Below are 7,529 nucleotides of genomic sequence, written 5' to 3' on the forward strand. Positions count from 1 at the left end.
TAACGTTGAAGTTAACGTGAACCATCTTGGGCTAGGAACGTTAGTGAAAAAGGTGATTGTCACTAACGTTCTCGAACCCACATTTTCACTTAACGTTAACGCCACTAACGTCCTAGCTAAAGTCCATGCCTACCTCACACTTTCTCTGCAAGTAAAGCTGAGCACACTGAAGATTCCAAACTGCTTCAACTCAAGATCCAAAGGCCCATATCCAAAGACTTGAAGAGCCAACTAGAAGATCAGAAGAGTAGTATATATAGGAATAGTTTTGAACTAGAGAGAGAGCTTTTGACATTGGGAGAACTACTCTCTGTATAATTTTACTTTTTTTGCACTTTTAGTTTTACTTTGAGAATGTATTTTCCATCTTTGTTTTCCATTCCCAGAGCTATGAACAATTAAACCCCTTTCATTGGGTTAGGGAGCTCTGTTGTAATTTGATGGATCAATAATAGTTTTCATTATTCTTCTTCTTTCTTTTCTCTTGATTTTACCAGAAAGCTTTCAATCTTCATTCAATTGGGTAGTTGTCTTGGAAAAGAAGCTATTCATACTTGGATCTCTTCAGAACCTTGGAAGAGGAATGAAGAGATCATGCTAGAAATGCTTTCTCATGTTGGACCAAATTGGGGTTTGGATGCATATAGTGACATATAATCCTACCAACATTTTGATTTGGGAATACATGTGGTATAATCAGTGACCATACTTCATCTCTTCTCATGAGAAATTAGACCAAGGAATTGGCTATTGATCAAGATTTGAGAGATTGAATTACCAAGGAATTAGAATTCAATCACTTAATATTGCCAAGGAGATCAATGAATGGATTGATTGAGGAAGAGATGAAAATGAACTTGATCCGGAGAATGCAACATCTCTTGAGCCCAATGAATTTTCCATTTCTGATCTTACCCATTCTCTTTAATTTCTAGCATTTACTTTTATGTTCATCTTCCCCATTCCCCATTTAAGATTCTACAATTTACTTTTCGTCCTTTACATTCAGTCCTTTATTTCCAGTAATTACATTTCCTGCCATTTACTTTCCGCCATTTAAATTCCTGCAATTCTCCAATCAAATTCTGCTTAGCTCAACTAGAACATTCCTCCAATTAAAGTTGCTTGACCAATCAATCCCTGTAGGATTCGACCTCACTCTATTGTGAGTTTTTACTTGACGACAATTCGGTATACTTTCCGAGGGAAAATTGTTGAGAGACAAGTTTCCGTGCATCAAGTTTATGGCGCCGTTGTCGGGGATTGATTTTGTATCAACAATGATTAAATTGGTTGATTACCTAGATTGAGCATTTTTCTTTTGTTTGATTTAATTTCATTTGAGTGATTTACTTTCAGTTGTAGTTATTTTCTTTCCTTTACCCATTACCCATTTGTAGTGTTCTCTTATTTGTTACAATTCAGTTCACTAACCCACTAACTGTTTGATATATTGCATCACTCACACTAACAACATTTTTGACAAGAATACTTCCTGCATTTATCTCTTTCTTGCTTGTGCCTTGTTGGTTGTATGACAGGTAGAAGAAGCGGGGCTTCAACTTCCTTTGATTCTGAACCTGAGAGAACCTTCCTTAGACTAAGGAGGAAAGCAAGAGGAAAGAGAATTAGTGGTGCTGAGGAAGATGAGGAGTATTTTGAACCAAACATGGATGAGAATATGGAGAACCATCATGAAGAAGAGGCTCACAACCATGGCAGAGAAGGTCCAGTGCATCATGCTGGACAAGAAAGAAGAGTTCTAGGCTCTTATATCAATCCAAACCCAGGAAACTGTAGAAGTAGCATCCAATAGCCAACCATACATGCCAATAACTTTGAACTAAAGCCACAGCTCATTACCCTGGTTTAGAACAACTGTTCATTTAGAGGAAGTATCCAAGAAGATCCCAATCAACATCTCACCATATTCCTGAGGATATGTGATAATGTGAAGTCTAATAGTGTTCATCCTGACACCTATAGACTGCTCCTGTTTCCCTTCTCACTCAAGGACAAAGAATCTAAATGGCTGGAATCCTTCCCGAAGGAGAGTTTAACAACCTGGGAAGATGTGGTGAACAAATTCTTGGCGAGATTCTATCCTCCTCAAAGAATGAACAGGTTGAGAGCTGAGGTACAAACCTTCAGGCAACAAGATGGTGAAACTCTCTATGAAGCATGGGAGAGGTTTAAGGACTTGACAAGAAGGTGCCCGCCAGATATGTTTAATGAATGGGTGCAGTTACACATTTTCTATGAAGGTCTTTCTTATGAATCAAAGAAGGTAGTAGATCACTCATCTGGGGATCTCTGAACAAGAAAAAGACCATTGAAGAAGCCATAGATGTCATTGAGACTGTAGCTGAGAATGACTACTTCTATGCTTTTGAGAGAGGCAACACTAGAGGAGTGATGGAGCTAAACAACGTGGATGCACTGCTGGTCCAAAATAAGATGATCACCAAGCAGCTGGCTGATCTTACCAAGAAGATGGAGAGAAACCAAGTAGCAGCAATCACCACCTCATCAGCAACCCAAGAAGGAGTGAATGCAGAAGCAGAGGGTGATCAGGAATAAGCCAACTACCTTGGAAACTCACCTAGGCAAAACCATGACCCATACTCCAAAACTTACAATCCTGGTTGGAGGAACCACCCAAACTTTGGGTGGAGAAATCAACAAGATCAAGGCCAAGATCAGAGACGTCACAACCCCAACAACAATGCAGCTCACCAACATTCCACACAGAGATCATATCAGCACCCACCTAACAACACCTCTCAACATCCATATCAAAACCAAAATGGCCATTCTCATCCCTCCAACTCCAACTCACCATCATTCGAAGATAGACTCTCAAGGATTGAGACCCTACTTGAAGGCATATGTAAGGAACTCCAAGAGAACAAGGTGTTCAAGGAGGAGGTGCGAGCTAATATAAAAAATCAGGGAGACACCATTAAGAGGCTAGAATTTCAAGTGGGATACCTCTCTGAGAAGATTCCCAAACCTACTGACAGCTTCCCAAGTGATATAGAGAAAAACCCGAGAGGTGAAGTGATGAGCGAATATTTTATACGCTTTTTGGGGTTAATTTCATATAGTTTTTAGTATGTTTTAGTTAGTTTTTAGTTTATTTTCATTAGTTTCTAGTCAAAATTCATATTTCTAGACTTTACTATGAGTTTGTGTATTTTTCTGTAATTTCAGGTATTTTCTGGCTGAAATTGAGGGAGCTGAGCAAAAATCTGATTCAGGCTGAAAAAGGACTGCTGATGCTGTTGGATCCTGACCTCTCTGCACTCGGAATAAAATTTCTGGAGCTACAAGAGTCCAATTGATGCGCTTCCAATTGCTTTGGAAAGTAGACATCCAGGGCTTTCCAGCAATATATAATAGTTCATACTCTGCTCAAGGATAAGCGACGTTAACTGGCGTTCAACTCCAGTTCCATGTTGCAGTCTGGCGTCCAGCGCCAGAAACACGTTACAAGTTGGAGTTCAACGCCAGAAACAGGTTATAGCCTGGCATTGAACCAAAGAACATTCAGACCATTACTACAAAATAATGGGTCTAAGATCAGTGATCCCGGAAGTCAAGTTCGTTCTGAAAGAAGATGAATATCCGGAGATCCAAGAGCAGATTCGAAACAGGAACTGGGAAGTCCTAGCTAATCCTGAAACGAAAGTGGGAAGGAATATGGTTCAGGAATTCTACGCTAATCTGTGGCAAACAGACAGGCAGAGAATATCTGGAACTGCCCTCTATGACTATAGGACTGCGGTCAGAGGAAAGATTGTTCACATCCACCCTGACAAAATCAGGGAGATCTTTAAGCTACCTCAGCTGAAAGATGACCCAGACTCCTTCAATAGGAGAATGATGAGAACAAACAAGGGCCTGGATAAGATTCTAGAGGATATATGCATCCCTGGAGCCAGGTGGACCACCAGCACGAGGGGTGTCCCAAATCAACTCAAGAGAGAAGATCTCAAACCAGTCGCCAGAGGATGGCTGGACTTCATTGGGCATTCTATATTGCCCACCAGCAGCCGTTCTGAAGTCAATGTTAAAAGAGCAGTGATGATCCATTGCATTATGTTGGGAAATGAAGTAGAAGTTCATCAACTGATTCCATCTGAATTCTACATACTCGCAAACAAGAACTCCAAGGATGCCAGGTTGGCTTATCCAAGCCTAATCTCTATGCTCTACAAAGATTCTGGAGTAAAGATGGGAATAACAGAGTATATCTCAGTGGAGCAACCAATCACTAAAATCACAATGGAAAAACAACAAATGCAGGATGACCCCATCAAGAGGAGGGCACATGAATTTCTACCAGAACTCCCTCAATTTGAATACTGGGAACACCTTGAAGCATCTGTTACTAAGTTGCAAGAAGCTATGGACCAAATAAAAGAAGAACAGCAAAATCAACATAGCATGCTCTGCAAACTGCTCAGGGAACAAGAAGAGCAAGGGCGTGACTTCAAGGAACTGAAGCGTCAGAAGTTATCTCTTGAAGGACCAAGCACCCCACAGAGTAGAGGAACATCCACTTCCTAACCTCAAGGTTGTTGAGTTCTAATCTTAGCCTTAACCCTGTGATAATTGCTCTTATTTGTGCTTTACCTTAGAAGTTACATATAAGTAGTAGTAATTAGTATCTATATTTTGATTTTATCTCCAATTAAGCTATAATTTATTTTTCTCATCATCATTAAACATGAATAAAATAGAAGATTTTCTTTAGGATAAAGAGGTAATATTTCTCGAGTTTTTAATACAAGAAATTCTGATTAATTACATGTGGTGGCAATGCTTTCTGCCTTCTGAATGAATGCTTGAACATTGCATATGTCTTTGGAATTTGATGTTCTTGAATGTTAAATATGTTGGCTCTTGAAAGAATGATAAACATGAGACATGTTATTGGTAATCTGAAAAATCATAAAAATGATTCTTGAAGCAAGAAAAAGCAGTGAATACAAAGCTTGCAAAAAAAAAAAAGCAAGCAGAAAAAGCCAATAACCCTTAAAACCAAAAGGCAAGGGTAATAAAAAGGATCCAAGGCTTTAAGCATCAATGGATAGGAGGGCCTAAGGGAATCAAATCCTGGTCTAAGCGGCTAAACCAAGCTGTCCCTAACCATGTGCTTGTGGCGTGAAGGTGTCAAGTGAAAACTTGAGACTGAGCGGTTAAAGTCAAGGTCCAAAGCAAAAAGAAGAGTGTGCTTAAGAACTCTGGACACCTCTAATTGGGGGCTTTAGCAAAGCTGAGTCACAATCTGAAAAGGTTCACCCAATTATGTGTCTGTGGCATTTATGTATCTGGTGGTAATACTGGAAAACAAAGTGCTTAGGGCCACGGCCAAGACTCATAAAAGTAGCTGTGTTCAAGAATCAACATACTGAACTAGGAGAATCAATAATACTATCTGACTCTTAAGTTCCTATAGATGCCAATCATTCTGAACTTCAATGGATAAAGTGAGATGCCAAAACTGTTCGGAAGCAAAAAGCTACTAGCCCCGCTCATTTAATTAGAATCTGAGCTTCACTCAAAAACTCTGAGATATTATTGTTTCTTGACTCATTTGTATTCTATTTTATTTGTCTAGTTGCTTGGGGACAAGCAACAGTTCAAGTTTGGTGTTGTGATGAGCGGATATTTTATACACTTTTTGGGGTTAATTTCATATAGTTTTTAGTATGTTTTAGTTAGTTTTTAGTTTATTTTCATTAGTTTCTAGTCAAAATTCATATTTCTGGACTTTACTATGAGTTTGTGTATTTTTCTATAATTTCAGGTATTTTCTGGCTGAAATTGAGGGAGCTGAGCAAAAATCTGATTCAGGCTGAAAAAGGACTGCTGATGCTGTTGGATCCTGACCTCTCTGCACTCGGAATGAAATTTCTGGAGCTACAGGAGTCCAATTGACGCGTTTCCAATTGCGTTGAAAAGTAGACATCCAGGGCTTTCCAGAAATATATAATAGTCTATACTTTGCTCAAGGATAGACGACGTAAACTGGCGTTGAACGCCAGTTCCATGTTGCAGTCTGGCGTCCAGCGCCAGAAACACGTTACAAGTTGGAGTTCAATGCCAGAAACAGGTTACAGCCTGGCGTTGAACGCCCAAAACAGCCCAGGCATGTGAGAAGCTTTAGTCTCAGCCCCAGCACACACGAAGTGGGCCCCAGAAGTGGATTTCTGCACTATCTATCATAGTTTACTCATTTTCTATAAACCTAGGTTACTAGTTTAGTATTTAAACAACTTTTAGAGATTTAATTTAGATCTCATGACATTTTTTAGATCTGAAATTTGTACCTTTTGGCAGCATGAGTCTCTAAACCCATTGTTGGGGGTGAGGAGCTCTGCAGCGTCTCGATGAATTAATGCAAGTACTTATGTTTTCCATTCAAACATGCGTGTTCCTCTCTAAGATACTCATTCGCGCTTAACTATGGAGAGGGTGATGATCCGTGACACTCATCACCTTCCTCAATCCATGAACATGTGTCTGACAACCACCTCTGTTCTACATTAGAATGAATGATTATCTCTTAGATTTCTAAATCAGAATCTTCGTGGTATACGCTAGATCGATGGCGGCATTCATGAGAATCCGGAAAGTCTAAACCTTGTCTGTGATATTCCGAGTAGGATTCTGGGATTGGATGACTGTGACGGGCTTCAAACTCGCGAGTGCTGGGCGTAGTGACAGACGCAAAAGGATAGTCAATCTTATTCCAGCATGATCGAGAACATCCAGATGATTAGCCGTGCTGTGACAGAGCATTTGGACCATTTTCACTGAGAAGATGGGAAGTAGCCATTGACAACGGTGACACCTTACATAGAGCTTGCCATGGAAGGAACTTTGCACTTTTTCATGCATGAGGGAAGAGGAATACAAGAGAAAAGCTGAAATTCAGAAGACAAAGCATCTCCAAAACTCTAACATAGTCTCCATTACTGCATAATAAGTATTTATTTCATGCTCTTTTATTTCTTGCAATCAAATTTGATAAGTTAATTGTTTTATTGTTTTCCTGACTAAGAGTTACAAGGTAACCATAGATTGCTTCAAGCCAACAATCTCCGTGGGATCGACCCTTACTCACGTAAGGTATTACTTGGACGACCCAGTGCACTTGCTGGTTAGTTGTGCGAATTTGTGAAGAATTGTGATTTCCAAAGAAACCAAAATTACATAGAAGGAGATGCTGAAACTCTATGCACCTTTTCCCCAAAGACTCAAGGGTGGTGTGGAAAAGAGAATATACTCAAAGTTCCTTGATATGTTTGCATCTCTCCATGTAAACATACCATTCATCAAGGCTCTCCAACAAATGCCCTCGTACATTAAGTATATGAAAGAGCTGCTGACCAGGAAAAGCTCACTCAAAGGAGGGCAAACAATAGTGATGAATAAGGAGTGCAGTGCTCTCATTCAACCAGAGTTGCCTACAAAAAGGAAGGACCCATAGAGTTTTCACATCTCCTGTGCCATAGGAG

At 39.8% G+C, this 7,529-nt stretch overlaps 1 non-coding gene across 1 annotated transcript; it reads right to left on the reverse strand.

Annotated features, from left to right (window-relative positions):
* Nucleotides 1-2,122: 2,122 nt before the first annotated feature.
* On the reverse strand, nt 2,123-2,229 carry LOC112724857 (small nucleolar RNA R71). The gene has a single exon (XR_003164000.1). It is a non-coding gene; the product is annotated as a small nucleolar RNA R71 (small nucleolar RNA).
* Nucleotides 2,230-7,529: the final 5,300 nt, after the last annotated feature.

Source organism: Arachis hypogaea, chromosome 11, assembly GCF_003086295.3.
Source record: "Arachis hypogaea cultivar Tifrunner chromosome 11, arahy.Tifrunner.gnm2.J5K5, whole genome shotgun sequence".
NCBI classification, from domain to species: domain Eukaryota; kingdom Viridiplantae; phylum Streptophyta; class Magnoliopsida; order Fabales; family Fabaceae; genus Arachis; species Arachis hypogaea.